The 16,768-nt window shown below is 42.1% G+C and overlaps 1 non-coding gene across 1 annotated transcript; it reads left to right on the plus strand.

Annotated features, from left to right (window-relative positions):
- The first annotated feature begins 9,474 nt into the window (after nt 1-9,474).
- Nucleotides 9,475-9,581, plus strand: LOC118488547. The gene has a single exon (XR_004885091.1). It is a non-coding gene; the product is annotated as a small nucleolar RNA R71 (small nucleolar RNA).
- Nucleotides 9,582-16,768: the final 7,187 nt, after the last annotated feature.

The following is a 16,768-nucleotide window of genomic DNA, read 5'->3' on the forward strand; positions in this document are numbered from 1 at the left end:
GAATTGGTTGTTGGATGGGCTTCGGCCCAAAACGTGGTGCCAATGAGAGATGTTATTCACCAGGCCCAATCCTCGTTATAAACGTATACGTTGTACGATATCTCAAACCCTAAACACTCCTGGAAGTCGACGACAACAAGGAGAAACACCTCACGATTTCCCCCTTTTCTTGCGTGTTAACTGATTATCTTGTATCATTCGTCGGGTTAGTGTTCCATTCTCGTATCTTTGTGTTAACTGTTACAACTCTTGTTTAGTAATATTGAGCACGAATGATTGTGATGTTTGGTTGGTAAACTACGATGACATGAAAACTGTTTGATTGATGTTGTGTTTGGTTCATCATGATGACGATTAATGATAATGCTAGGTAATAACAAATCACTGGATACATATGATTATCAGTTACAGTTATCTATGACGTGTTGAGTAGGGTGATGTGATTTATACGAAACTTGATAACCTGTTGATTGTAAGAATGATTGTGTTTGCACATGAACTTAATGATCAACTAGATTATGATCGGCGATAGAATAATTACTTGAATCATATGCTGTGTTTGACTATAGACCTTTGGTAACATATAAAAACAAATGAATCCAACACCTTGTCTGACAACAATGATACATGATTGGACCAAATAATTGATAGTGCGCTGATTACATGTGAATTGACAGAATGATTTATGTTATGTATGCACATGCCATCCATTAGTTATAATTGATTTCATTATATTAATGTTGGAAATAAAGAATATGAATGTACTAAATATAGCTACTGAATTGAGTTCATGTGGGACCGATGATTACATGGGGTTGTAGAAATTAGTACAAATTAGATTGAAGTCAATTGATTTGTTATGTTAAATCGGTTGCAACATGGGTTGGAGAAATGGTTATGGGTTCGCACTAAGTGACCAGCCCACCAACACAAAAGTGGATCTAAACACGTGGGCTTGAATTAAAGAATACCCATTCTGGGCTGTGGTGCACGGCTGGTTCGCTTTGGGCTCGGAAACAATGTGTAACCGCCTAGTTGTTAGGCCGGTTGGGCTGACTGCGAACCAAACCGAACTCGGGCCGACCCCTTTTTGCATTGGGCCGGTCCAGCTTGTAGACACTAAGAGTCTTCATATATTAGTTACACATTTGAATCGGTTATTTGTGTATTCATGAAACATGTTAACTCGGAGTTATGCGTAGATGGAAATAGTAATTACGTGTCACACTCGAGACTTAATTAACTGTATATTGACAAGGTGGATGCGTATAACTATATGTTCTTTGGTATGCTATTTGTCTAATGTGAATGAAAGACACTTGGTTGATGTGCAACGTGACCCCAAACAGTATTGTAAACACGATGTGCGATGAATGATATGACACACTTAAATGAGTGTTGAAAATCTGAATCTAAGATATGAATCACTTCATGCGCTGAATGATTAGTACGTATTATGGAATTATATGCATAGCGTGCAATGTGTTGATTATGTGATCTAAGTGTGCGGAAACTAATTGTTAATGGTAACAATACTAGGACTTGGTCGACTAACTGGGAATAAGTACTTAATCTTACCGAGCAAACCACAGGTGAGTTCACTACATTCGAGCATGCGTCCCAGTGGTTGGGGACAGTCTGTGGGTATCCCGTGGAGGGATAAGTCTTTTGGGTAAAAACGGGTATATTGGTTAATATTCTCACCTATCATTCTTGTAAGTCCCTTATGTTGTTATCTGGAGGGTAACGGGTATTAGTTGGTAGCGCTACTTAGATTTGGCACCCTCACACCGCTCCTAGAGAGGACGGATGTGAACTAATGACCCAGTCGGGCCCAGTACTGGATAGGAGTACGTGGGAAAGGGCGGTCATGTACTTCAGGAGCCGTCTTGTTCGGAATTGAGATATTAACAATATTACTTGCATTGGTTATTGAACTGTTTTACATTCAACTGGTAACAAACGTTTTCTTAAACTGTGGACTCGCCGGCTTTGTCTGATACACTTGTTGCATGCTCACAGGTCGTTAGGTATCTTGGATTTGGAAACTTGCTGTGTGGAGGAGCAGGAGTGATCATGGGTTGACTGAAGGGACTCATGTGATTTTCCGTTATTATTACACAAACGTCTTTGAACAATTTAACTGTGGTTTATTATTTGCTTCCGCTGAACATTTTGGTTTTCGTATAAACTTGTTGATGGTAATTTATTAATGGATGAGAACTTTACTTTGAAACTTGTATGGGTTCAATGTAATTAGTGGCTCTTTGTTGGTACGTCACACGCCTATCAGGGACACTCCCTAGAGGGTATTTTGGGGTTGTGACAAAACATATGATGCAAAAGTGTTTATGAAATCAATGTGCTAGCATGCTAAGTAAACATACATAGCAAAACAATGTAATGTAAATCAATGTGCCCATATGCTAAGTAAACATATGATGCAAAAGTGTTTATAATGTGCTAGCATGCTAAGTAAACATACATAGCAAAACAATGTAATGTAAATCAATGTGCTAGCATGCTAAGTAAACATACATAGCAAAGCATATATGAAATCATGTACTATATGCGTACTAATGAACATAGCAAGTATATGATATGAAAACATGGAAAGCATGAAAGTAACTAGTAGGCATATGTGTTTCACCCCAAAACGTTTGAAAAACAGTAAAAGAGGGGACTATGTACTCACTTGAGATTGCCTAGAAGTCCTTGAGTAACAACCAAGCAATGCTAGAGATCACGGAAATCAAACGATACCTAATATAGGTAACTGTGTTAATAAACGGACCTAATCGGAGGATCTGGTAGAATGAGGGTTCGTAAACCCAATGAGTATAGGAACTCATGTAATATGGTTTAACAAAGCCTACATACTAAAATGAAACCTAACCTAAGTGCTTACGACCCATTATGACCCGTTTGGGTAGCTTACGCTACTTTAACGCGTCGTTTGCGTAAAATGCATTCGGACCGCCTAACTAGTCCTATGACAAGTAAAATATGCCTTAACATGTTAAATATTGTTGCCTAATCAATTTAGATATAAAAATTTATGTTACATATGCTTAGAATGAATTTTGGCGCAAAAAGGGCATTTTGGTCATTTACCTAAGGCATATAAACTACCTATCATACAACTACTTAAATGAAGTGACCATAAGGTATAACCTCGGAAGGTTATTCCCTATGCAACTATGGTCACCTAATGTGTTTGGTCGGATCCTAATGATCGACCAAACGGGTCGGGTTCGAAAGTATAAGTGATTGATTAGATCGCTTACCTCACGACCCTACATTAGCGCAAATCTAAAAGTGACGAGCTAAACATGTTATAACATGTTTAACGGAGTTTGAAAACAGGTTTGGTATCTAAACAAAGGGTTTTTATACCTAAAAGTAGTTTGGTTACAAAATACGCAAGAATACGCATTTTGGCCGAAACTACGACTCGTCACTTTGCCTAGATAACGTGGTAATCAGTAGGTATAGTCACAAGAGACTAAAACCATCGTGATTACGCTCACGTTACGAAGTTTAAGCGAACTTCGTGTTGACCATTGACTGGTCAAAGCTGAAAGTCAAACAAAGTTTGACTTTCACGCTAAAACGTGTAAAAGAACGAAAGAATACTTACAACGGGTCCATGAACGGAAGTTTTAATCTAATAATTCCCAGGTATGAATTCAACTTAGGGAAAAATATGATCAAATGTGGGTTGCAACAATGAATGGGTGGGGTTTATATAGTTTTTGCACAACCATTAAGATTGTCCATCGTGAAACGAGCTTCGATCACTGTCACACCCCGACCGCGTATAACATGCAACCGCGGCGGAAACGTCGGGGAGTGTTGGGACAGAATTAATTGTTTCACAACTATGGCATACAAAGTTATATTTTATTTATTAAACACGAGTGTTACATTGTTTTAAAACAGGAAATAAAGTGTTCAGAACATATTCAAACTAAGTCTATCTTCGTTTTATGTCTCTAAGGCACAGGTCCGCCCTAGTATCACAATCATCATCCTAAGCGACAGCCCCTAAAAACACATGTGAAAGTAGGTACGTCAGCATAAAAATGCCTGTGAGATACATAGGTTTTTGTGAAAATGGGATTCATGTCTTGAGTTTAAAGAAAATGTTTAATAACAGTCAGTCATGAACCTTGTAAATTGTTTTGTCTTGTAAATCATTTGAAAAACGATAAATCAGATGATATGTATAGATAAATGTAAAGTTAAACGAAATACCAAGTAAAATGAGTTGAATAAGATAAGTTGTTTGTAAAACATTGTCTTGTAAAAAGTATGTTATTTGTATAAAATGTTACATGTCTAATTTGAAATGATTCAAGTAACGCTACGATATGTAATACTGATGCGTGTCAATGTGTATATGTTTTAGATATATATTTAAGCCCTTTTTACACTTTTAGCCAAGTTTTAAATTTATAAAACACGATATTTACTAACACTAAACACACATATGGGCAAGTGCACCCATCGTGGACGTAGTATAGTGTTGGTAAGATACTGAGGTCGTCCAAGGACACCAGAGCTTTTAGTACCGGTTTATCCTCAACGTCTAATCAAATAAAAAAGTTAGAAAAGGTTTTTAAACTAAGAAAATAAAAACTAACTAAATGCTGAAAAATAAAATAAAAATAAAAACAGATAGACAAGATGAATCGCTTGGATCCGACTCGTGTATTAGTGTAACCTTTGATTATTTTCGCACTTTTGCACTTGTTTAAGAGATTATCTTAGTTATTGTAGTAGGCCCCTCTTTTGAAGGCGACGTTACCCTCAACTCAGTAGTTTGAGTCAGCAAGGATACAATCCTAAAGGGTCGGATTATTGAAAGATAATGAATTAAGTTATTAATGCAAATTATGGTAGGCCCCGCTTTTGGCGGTGACGTTACCCTCGGCTAAGTAGTGTGAGTCAGCAGGGATACAGTCCTAAATAGCCGGGTTATAGTATTAATAGTAGTTAACTTATGAGGGGGTCAAAGAGTTTGGATCCCCGCCATCCAATACCTATGGGTATTGAAGGAGATCCTACTAAATTTGACCCAGGTCCCTTGCAGGACCTCTAAACGCTGAACAAGGGCAAGACCCTTACCAAACCGTTCCCTTAACCCCCGACCAGGTAGCCAACATACCTCCATATAGACCGTGGAGATATGAATGGTGAAAATCTTTTATTTTATATAGACAGTAAAATAATGCCAAGACACCACGGACAAACGATAAGGAAAGATCACCTTCAACATAAGTAACTAGTTATTGAAGTCATTAATACAAAACCAAATAAAAAGTGCAAAAGATTAAAAATAAAAAGTATTATACTAAACACTTGTCTTCACCAAGTGATGTAAGAGACTTAGGCAAACATGGCCTTGATTGTCAAGAACTCTTACGATCAATCTTGGATCCTGAGACGACTCACACACTCTATGATGGACAATGGATGATGGTGGTGGATGATGGTGTTGTGATGGTGGTGGGTGGTGGATGAAGTGTGAGAGAGGTGGTGTGCCAAGGGATGGGTTGAAATGAAGCCAAGCACTCCTATTTATAGGCTGAACAGAAGGCTGGGCACGGCCCCGTGTCCGCTGGACACGCCCCCGTGCCCGTCTGACACTATCTCTCTTCATTAATTGTAATTTGCAATTACAATTAATGCGCCTGCTGTACTTTCGCCACGCCCCCGTGCTCACTGGACACGGCCCCGTGGTGGGCAACAGAAGCTTCTATAGGTTTGTCTTTTCTGCTGCTTCTTGGGCACGGCCCCGTGCTGGCTGAGCACGGAGCGTGTTCAGTCTTCTGACTTCTCTATTCTTGCTTGGGAGGATGCCGTGAGGGGTCGGGCAATCCACTTTTGTTCCTTTTCTTGTATTTATGTTAGATTTAGCTGTCTTTTTGCTTCTTTTGTGAATTTGAGCTCATTTCATCCTGAAAATACAAAAGGAAGACAAAAACACTCTTTTTTCCAACATTAGTACTTAAAAAGGGTTAGTTTTATGCCTTAATTGATGTAATTTATATGTTGCATTTTACACACATCAAATACCCCCACACTTGAACTTTTGCTTGTCCTCAAGCAAAACTCTTTAATATGTGGCTTACACTCCCAAATGGAATGGGTAGAAGAGAAGGTTTTTTGGCTTGTCATAGAGTGTCGGGAATCCAAGATCTTTTTGGGTTTTATTTTTATTTATTTACAATCCTACTCGTTATGATTTATTTAGAACGTTTCATAAGAGAAATTACTTATTTGGGCATAGCATGCCTTAAAATTTCATTTATATACAAGTTCACATACCTCACGGGGAATCACTCAACACTCGGCCGAGGGTGTATTTTTAGTGAATCACTCGAGAGCGGCATGGAACTTATTCCTACGATAAGCTTGCCAAGCAATCAATCCTCCTCCTTTTTAACTTTATACCTTTGTAAATATCAAGAGGGCTTTTTGGGTGAAGGGTTAGGCTTGGGCTAAAGGTGGGTGGTTGGGTTAGTGGTTAGTGAAAGGGTGAAAAGGCGTAAAAAACGTCGGTTTTCGTAAAAAACTTTGTTTTATTGACTTTTTATTTCGAAGTATTTCTCCAAACAAGCTTTTTGTTTTGATAGCTTTGTTTGTTTATTTCTAACTTCATCATCATATTTTTTTTTGTCACATGAAAAACCGAGCTTGTTAGTAAAATAAAGGGTGAAAATAAAAAGGGTTTTTTTTGGTGGATAAAAAGGGTTTTAGGGTAAAGAAATGAAATGTTTAGGCTCAAAGGGGGTTAACTAGGGGGATTTTGGGTAGGTGGTAAAAAAAATGAAAAATAATGGTGTAGAAAAAAAAATGGGTTAGTCCTAATGCCTCCATCATTTACTTACTTGGGTTTAAGTTGGTAAGGACCGGGAATGAATCGTCGTGGCAAGTTCTAGAGTCGTAAGAACCAAGCGGCTATTCACACAAGAAACGAAAAATGAGCATTTAGTCAAAAGATGTAAATTTTGTATGCTCAATAAAGGCTCAAAACTCACTTTTGTGGGAATGGGTTTTTATGTGATCAAGTATATATAATCAAATTTTAACTAAGCTTGTCATGCCGTTTCATAATTTTCTTATGTTGGTTCTTGTTATCACGACGCTCTTAGTTATAAATTTGTAAAAATATAACCTTATTAATCTTAGGATTCCAACTTAAACTTTAGACAAATAAAAAAAATGAAAGTTTTTGAAAAAATTTGGGGTGTTTAGCGGTTCCAATAGAGTTTTGTGTAAGGCTTGTTAATAGGACTTGCAAAATTTCAAGGTTTTAGCTTCCCCCCCACACTTAAATTACACATTGTCCTCAATGTGTCCCAAAAATAAATTTTTAGGTTGACTGGACGTGTAATACGGTGTTAAAAAGCAAAGATTTATGTTACTGGCAGTCTGGACACGGCCCCGTGGGGACCGGACACGGCCCCATGTTCAGGTGCCAGTAACAAAAATTAAAGAAATGAGACAGAAGCCTGGACACGGGGGCGTGTCTGGTGAACACGGCCCATGTCCAGTTACCTGAACTGGGCAATTTTCTGCAGGGGGTTCAGCACGGGGCCGTGTTGGTTGGACACGGCCCGTGTTGAGCCTTCTGTAATGGGGAAATTTATGTCGGGTTGCCTTGTTCTTGTGCATGGGGTCATTTTTCTCGTTTCCCTTTTTCATCCTTTACCACCATGAGTGTGTTTTATTCCTGCAAAATAAAACTAAGAGATTAAATTAAACTAAGGATAGTTCCGCGGAATGCCTCCGTGGTGCGCCACGTTTATAAGGGTCCTTGGCTAGACCCAATGTGAGGTTATATGTTTTCTGAGTGGGATGTTTGGCATCCCATGTTACACCGTCGGAGAGCCGCATCGAAACTTGAATCAATAACCTTCATGTAGTTGACCGGGTCGTCATCTTCTATTCTCTTCCCAACTCCGAATTTTACTTCATCATCCCCGTACCTCAAGGTGAGCGTTCCATCATTCATATCTACCACTGCTTGTGCGGTGGCAAGAAATGGTCTCCCTGGTATGAGGGGGACCTCGGTGTCTTCCTCCATATCGAGTATGACAAAGTCGGTCGGATAGACAAATTTGCTTACCTTTACCAGGACATTTTCGATGACACCTTGCGGGAATTTGACGGATCGATCAACAAGTTGTATGCTCATTTTTGTAGGACTCGTTGTTCCTAGGCCGAGTCTTTTAAACATTGATGAGGGCATGAGGTTAATGCTAGCCCCAAGATCGGCTAGTGCATTACGAACGGGGGAATCCCCGATTGAGCAGGGAATCGTGAAGCTTCTGGGATCGATTTTCTTTTGGGGAAGTTTGTTGAGTACGAGAGTAGAGCATTCTTCGCCTAAGTTAACTAATTGCAAAGTTTCAATTTTCTTTTTATGAATGAGGAAGTCCCTCATGAACTTAGAGTATTTGGGCATTTGGGTTAGGACATCAATAAAAGGAATATTGACATGCAATTGTTTTAACAGACTTTCGAATTTTGCGAATTGCTCATTGGTCTTTTGACGAATTAACCTACCGGGGTACGGAACTCGAAGAGCCTTGGCAGGCTCTGATGACGGAGGGGAGTTCTTTTCCTGCAGAGGCGGGGGTATAATTTCTTCTGTTGGCGGTGGCGCCTCCGCAGGCCCCACGGTTCGGTTTCGTAGTGATGAGATGAACTTGCGCTTTTGGGTTTGTTTCGGTATTGCTTGGTAATGCACCTTGTGGTCTCTCGGAAAAAATTTGAGCTAGTTGATTTAATTGTTTTTCTATGTTTTGAATACTAGCTTGTTGATTTATAAAATTTGACTCTAATTGTAGAAACCTTTCCGAGTTTTTCTTTTCAGTGTCGGAGATGAGGCGAGATACAGTATCTTCAAGCCTTTCTCGTCCACCTTGTTGAGTGAAATTTTGTGACTCGTTTCTTGGTTGTTGAAAGTTTGTTCGTTGGGTTTGTTGGTTACTACTATTGTCGGGCTCTCTCCAACCAAGGTTTGGGTGGCTTCGCCATCCTTGGTTGTAGGTGCCCGTTGGAGGACCCGACGGCCTAGGGCTATTATCAATGTAGTTTACCGACTCTTGTTGATCTTCCGTTTCTTTCATACAACTCCAATTTTCATGTGGCCCACCACACCCTTCACAAGCCATAACCGAGACTGTTTTTGTCATTTCTAATTTTTTTATTTTTGAAGAAAGGGCCTCGATTTGGGCTTGCAAAGAAGTGCTTTCATCAACCTTATGGGCGCCCGGGGCAATAGATTTATTGCCTCGGGGAGTATGCCACTGAAAATTGGTTTGAGCAATTTCCTCAATTTGGTTATATATTTCATGCGGGCGGCGATTACCTAAAAGTCCCCCGGAGCTAGAGTCAAGTGTCTGCCTTATGTGTGGCAACAATCCATTATAGAAAGTGGATACTTGTTGCCATATTGCAAGGCCATGATGTGGACACTTGCGTAATAGTTCCTTGAACCTTTCCCAAGTTTCATATAAGGATTCCCCGTCCTCTTGTGAATATGTATTAATTTCCGTCATTAATTTAGCCGTTTTAGCGGGAGGGAAATACTTATATAGAAATGTTTGGGCTAGTTCATCCCAGGTGTTTACCGATCCAGCTGGGAGGGCGTTGAGCCAAGCTTTCGCTCGGTCTTTTAGTGAAAAAGGAAACATTCGGAGGTGGATGGCGTCATTTGATGCTCCATTGATCCGAAAGGTATCACATATTTCTAAGAAATTAGTAATATGTAGATGGGGATTGTGACACTTCGGATTTTCCCGGGAAACCTTTTGTGATGTAACTTACGTGTATATATGTTATCGAATAAAAATCTGAACTTTTGTGTTATATGTATTTGTGGTATATATGTGTACATATATATATATATATATATATATATACGTGTGTTATATTAGCGAGCCGAAACCACAACCAAACCCGAGACCCGACTCGAGACTTAGGCCGGTTGGGCCTTGTGACCGAGAAACCCAATCCGGAATCCCCCTAGCCCAACTCGGAACATTATATAAACTCAACCCCACCTCCCTTAACCATTTTACACACTCTCTTCTCACACTCTCATCTCTCACACTAAACCCTAAAACCCTTACTAACACCAACATCCACCATCACCTTCTTCCTACTCGGAACCAAGCTCTCGGGCCAACCAACATCAAGAAACTCTCGAATCCTAGCTCTCGGACCAACCACATCATCATCCGGTTAGTGTGTCCTATGTGTTTACCATGATTTTTGCTTTGTGTTAGAATGTGTGATGATGATATATGATATAAATGGTTGGTTAAATGATCTTTTCGCGTGATGGTTGATGATTAAAAAGCTTGCTTAGATGATTTAGGGTGAATGATCATGAAATGTATGATATCCGATTTGTTATGATTTTTGGTTAGAAGTTCATGATAGGTGTTATTGATTGCATGTTTCGGATTGTTGTTGTCCGGTTATTAATGAGGGTCCGGTTAGATGTTTTTAGGCATAGTTTTTGGGTTTAAATGGTGATGTTACTGATGATGATTATAGTTGCTGAAAATAGGATTGTTGCTTATGAGATATTTCTTGAATATGTTGATAAAATGAAGAACAGTTTGAATGTTACAAAATATTTTCAAATATGCTGATTTTGATCCAAATTTGTGCACAAACCGACCAACAGACATGTTTAGTGGCTTAGAACACTGATTTCATGAAATAGCAATTCCATTGGGTCGTACACTGCAGGTTCTAGAAGGGATTGCCATGCACGTTATCACGGTTGCGAGTCGCAACCTTTGGTTGCTACTCGAAACCACGCATGACCAGTCGAAACCTCCCAGTTGCGAGTCGCAATCAGCACGCATCAAACCTGGTTGCGAGTCGCAACCACACCTGCTAAGTCGCAATCTCCGGTTACGAGTCGTAACTGAAACGTGACGGACCGAGACCGCAGTTACGAGTCGCAACCTCGGTTGCGAGTCGCAACCACCTTAGTTTCGACTGGGCTGTTCTGTGTATTGGGCTTGACTGTTTTGCTGTTTCGGGCCTTAACTGTTGGGCTGTCTATTGTTTGGGCTGTTTACTGATCTGCTACTGTTTGTATGTCTATATGTTACTGCATGTATACCTGTTACTGTAGTTGTTTGCATTTATGTTAAGTGTGTTTTATACGTGTTTACTTGTACCCAACTTGACCCATACTTGGTAACCATGTTAGGACGTGGTGACCAACACACTTAACCAAGTAACGTATCATACCGAGCAACCCAAGGTGAGTTCACAACTTAAAAGCATGCGTCCCGGTGGTTTGGGACACGAGACTAAAACAACCCTATCCCCTTGAAAAGGGGATACCGTCTACATTCCTTCCCTAGTTATTGGGAACAAACTTACTTTATCTTCCCTTGCATTGGGAAACCTTTTTAGTTAATTACTGTTTATACGGAATGCAACCAACGGCACTAAACGCAACTCTATCACTCAAGTCCCTACTACATAATACCGATTAGTCGCCGGTGCCAGGCGAACGGGTTATTAGTTGATAGCGCTATTTAGGTCTTACCAGCCTCACACCGTGCCATGGTATGGGATCGGTCGTGAACTAATGTACTCAGGCATCCGTCAATGATGATAGAACATTGACATCGGGGCATCCTGCGGAAACGCAAACGGTTACCTAGTGTTCGGTATTGGAAAACAGTTTAGTCGCTAACCTTTGGGGTAGCTCCCCATGGCATGTATAAAAGGATAAATTAACTGGTGAAACAAGTTTTTGGTAATTAAAACTGGACAACTAGTGAACTCACTCAGCATTATTGTTGACCCCTTACTGCATGCTTTGCAGGTGGCCAGTGACTGGAGCAGCTGCTTGGGATGTGTAGTGGTCGTCTGCCCGTGTGTTGGGCATTTATCATGTTTACCTTACGAACAATGTTTAAAACTGTTAATTATGCTTCCGCTACATTTTACTCTGAACTTAAGACTTGAACTCTAAACTTAACACTTGCTAATCGTATGGTTAGTAGGTACTACTTTTGTTATCAATTTCGTTATTCAGTATAATTGGTGGCTGGATCCTGGTCAGTCACGCCCTCGAAGCGGGTGTCATCCGCGAGTGGATTTTGGGGGTGTGACAGATTGGTATCAGAGCCATTGGTTATAGTGAACTTGGTTTTAAAAAAAGGGGAAAAATCTTTTTTGAGAAAAACCAGACTATAACCCGTGACTCGTGACGACACTACACTCCAAGTACAAGGCTCGACTTATCTGACCTCACAGCTCGGACCCATAGTTACTTGCTTAATTGTCTTATGCTTTCCGCTTTACTATACGTACTAGTTTGCCTGATTAGATAGATACATCTTCTCTCTTCTATCTTATTCTCGCTATGTTGCGACATCACACTCATACTATGTTTTCTGGTTATGAAGACAATGAGTGGACCCGGACGAGGAAACGTCAACATGACTCAGGCTCAGTTCACAAACCTGCTCAACACTGTGGCTGCAGCTTTCGCAGCTCACCCTATAGGTAAACTCGTTGTTTTAGGATGTTTAGATCCTACCGCCACATCGTCTTTTCGCCTCTAAACCTAATTCGCTTCACCCCTCACAACAGGTCAGCCTGCGCCTGTGCAACCACGTGTTTGTACCTTCAAGACCTTCATGGATTGCAAGCCTCTTCCGTTCAGTGGCACGAGAAGGTCGAAGCTGTCTTCGCTGTCTGCGAGTGTCCCCCTGCTAATTGGGTGAAGTTTGCTACTGGTACTCTTGAGGGAAGCGCGCTTTCATGGTGGAAAGCGCAAATTCAAATGCTTGGTCTGGAGACTGTTAACGCTACTGCGTGGGAAGATTTCAAGGATATGATCAAGGAAGAGTACTGTCACAGGGATGACATCCACAAGCTGGAGAATGAGTACTATGAACTCAAGATGGTTGGGTCAGAGATTGAGACCTATACCAAGCTGTCCAACGACTATGCTGCTCTTTGTCCAAACATGTCTCGACCTATGTATCGAAGAATCGAACTGTACATCAAAGGTCTGGCTCCAGAAATTCGAAGCCATGTAACTTCAGCCAACCACACTACCATTCAGCCGATCGTTCGACTTGCTCACAAACTTACTGATCAGGCTGTGGAAGAGGGCAGGTTGCCCAAAAGGATCAGTGCTGCGGAAGGAAGTTCTAGTGATGGCAAGCGTAAGTGGGAAGGAAATCAGGGCAAGGATGCTAACTCTACTCAGGCCCCAGCTCAGCAAAGGAAAACTGACAACAACAAAGGCACTCAGCAACAGGGTGGCTACCGGGGAAACTACCCTAAGTGCAACAAGTGTAACAGGCACCACAATGGGGCATGCAACAAGGGTCAGTGTCAGCGATGCCACAAGATGGGGCACGAAGCAAAGGATTGTAGAAGTCAGTTCCCGGCAAGACAGAATCAGCAACAACCCCAACAACAACAGCAGCAGGGAAACAACAGAGCATGTTTTAAATGTGGGGCAACAGGGCACATGCGAAAGGATTGCCCTGAACTGAATCAGAATCGCAACAACAACCAGGGAGCTGGGAACAATGAGCAAAACAACAATGCTGGAAACGCAAGGGGAAGAGCTTTCGTGATTGGAGCTGGCGAAGCAAGGAACGATCCCAACGTCGTGGCGGGTAAGTTCCTACTTGATGATCGTTATGTTTCTGTGTTATTTGATTCCGGTGCCGATGCCAGTTATGTATCCCTTCGCATTAGTAAGAAGCTTAAGCACTCGCCCGCATTATTAAGTTCTAAGCACATCGTCGAGATAGCTAATGGTAAGAACATCGAGGCCACGCACATGGTCCACGACTGCACACTAGAATTGTCTGGTCACACGTTTAGTATCGATCTTTTCCCTGTCAAACTTGGGAGCTTCGATGTTGTCATTGGTATGGATTGGTTATCCAAACATCGCGCTGAGATCCTCTGTCAAGAGAAAGCAGTTCGTATACCTCGCCGTTCTGGTCAACCCCTCATCGTCAAAGGCAACAAAGGTGGAGAGGTCACAGGCATTATCTCGCTTCTAAAAGCCCAGAAGTGTTTACAAAAAGGGCACACCGCTATCCTAGCACTTGTCACCAACACCCACGAAGAGGAAAAGAGGATTGAAGATTTTCCTGTAGTACGCGACTATCCCGAGGTATTTCCTGAGGAACTACCTGGACTCCCTCCTCACCGTCAGGTCGAATTCCAAATCGAGCTAGCTCCCGGAGCAGCACCCATAGCTCGTGCACCGTACCGTTTAGCCCCTGCAGAGCTGAAGGAACTCTCTACGCAACTACAAGAACTATTGGATAAAGGATTTATCCGTCCTAGTTCATCACCCTGGGGAGCCCCAGTGCTCTTTGTCAAGAAGAAGGATGGCACATTCCGAATGTGCATCGACTATCGTGAGTTGAACAAGGTTACCATCAAGAATCGTTACCCTCTCCCGCGCATCGACGACCTATTCGATCAGTTGCAAGGATCGAGCTACTATTCAAAGATTGACCTGCGATCAGGCTATCATCAGCTGAGAGTTCGTAATGAAGATATTTCCAAGACTGCATTCAGGACTCGTTATGGTCATTACGAGTTCCTCGTCATGCCTTTTGGAATGACCAACGCGCCGGCAGTGTTCATGGATCTTATGAACCGCGTATGTAAGCCTTACCTCGACAAATTTGTGATTGTGTTTATCGACGACATCCTGATTTATTCGAAAAGTCAAGAGGAGCATGAACAGCACCTACGCCTTATCCTCGAACTCCTTCGCAACGAGCAACTGTACGCCAAATTCTCTAAATGTGACTTCTGGCTTCGAGAAGTCCATTTCCTCGGCCATGTAGTTAATAAGAACGGAATTCACGTCGACCCCGCCAAGATCGAATCGATAAAGAATTGGCCTACACCTAAGACTCCCACTGAAGTTCGCCAATTTTTGGGTTTGGCGGGCTACTACCGCAGATTCATCCAGGGATTCTCAAAGATTGCACAACCCCTCACTATACTTACTCAGAAAGGCGTCGCCTACAAGTGGAATGCAGCACAGGAATCTGCTTTTCAGAGGCTTAAGGATAACCTCTGTAGCGCTCCTATTCTTTCGTTACCTGAAGGCACTGACGACTTTGTGGTTTACTGCGATGCGTCTATTCATGGACTCGGTTGCGTGCTAATGCAACGCGAGAAAGTTATTGCCTACGCCTCTCGACAACTCAAGACGCATGAAAAGAACTACACGACACATGACTTGGAACTGGGAGCAGTGATCTTTGCTCTTAAGATATGGAGACATTACCTGTACGGTACCAAGTGCACTATTTACACCGATCACAGGAGTCTCGAGCATATCTTTAGGCAAAAGGAATTGAACATGCGACAACGTCGATGGGTCGAACTCTTAAATGACTACGAATGCGCCATCAAATACCACCCGGGCAAGGCCAATGTCGTGGCAGACGCCCTCAGCCGAAAGGACACTATACCAAAGCGCGTACGAGCATTACAACTTACCATCCAGTCTAACCTCCCTACCCAGATCCGAAATGCTCAAGTTGAAGCATTGAAGCCGGAAAACATCAGGGCTGAGTCTCTGCGAGGGTCGAGACAGCAATTAGAACAGAAAGAAGATGGTGCTTACTATGTAACAGGGCGCATCTGGGTTCCACTCTTTGGAGGTTTACGTGAACTCGTGATGGATGAAGCCCACAAGTCCCGCTACTCAGTACACCCTGGTTCGGACAAGATGTATCACGACTTGAAAACTACATATTGGTGGCCTGGTATGAAGGCCCACATAGCAACATACGTCAGCAAATGTTTGACTTGCGCGAGAGTCAAGACAGAATACCAGAAGCCAGCATGTCTACTCCAACAACCAGAAATCCCGAAATGGAAATGGGAACAAATTTCCATGGATTTTGTTACAGGGCTACCTAGGTCTCAACGCGGAAATGATACTATTTGGGTAATAGTGGATCGACTGACCAAGTCCGCGCACTTTCTGGCTATTAAGGAAACAGACAAGTTTTCTACCCTGGCGGAGATTTACTTAAAGGAAGTAGTTTCGAGGCACGGAGTGCCAACCTCAATTATTTCCGACCGAGACGCTCGATTTACTTCGGAACTGTGGCAAGCTATGCACAAATGCTTTGGCTCACGTTTGGATATGAGCACTGCTTATCACCCGCAAACGGATGGACAATCCGAACGCACCATCCAAACTCTAGAAGACATGCTTAGAGCGTGTGTGATCGACTTTGGCAAGAATTGGGAGAAGCACCTACCGCTAGTAGAGTTCTCTTACAACAACAGCTACCACACCAGCATTCAGGCAGCACCTTTTGAGGCATTGTACGGTCGTAAATGCCGGTCACCTCTCTGCTGGGTAGAAATCGGTGATAGCCAAATCACGGGCCCAGAGATGGTGGTAGATACGACGGAAAAGATTGCCCAGATCAGACAACACATGGCGGCAGCGCGTGACCGTCAGAAGAGTTACGCTGACAAGCGTAGGAAACCCTTGGAATTCCAGGTCGGTGACCGGGTTCTACTTAAAGTCTCACCCTGGAAGGGTGTGGTTCGCTTTGGTAAACGGGGCAAGCTTAATCCGCGATATATCGGACGATTCGAAATTACCGAGAAGATCGGTAAGGTTGCTTATAGATTGAACCTGCCTGAAGAACTGAGTGCGGTACATAACGTTTTTCACGTATCCAACCTGAAGAAG

Source organism: Helianthus annuus, chromosome 16 (genome assembly GCF_002127325.2).
Source record: "Helianthus annuus cultivar XRQ/B chromosome 16, HanXRQr2.0-SUNRISE, whole genome shotgun sequence".
Lineage (NCBI taxonomy): Eukaryota > Viridiplantae > Streptophyta > Magnoliopsida > Asterales > Asteraceae > Helianthus > Helianthus annuus.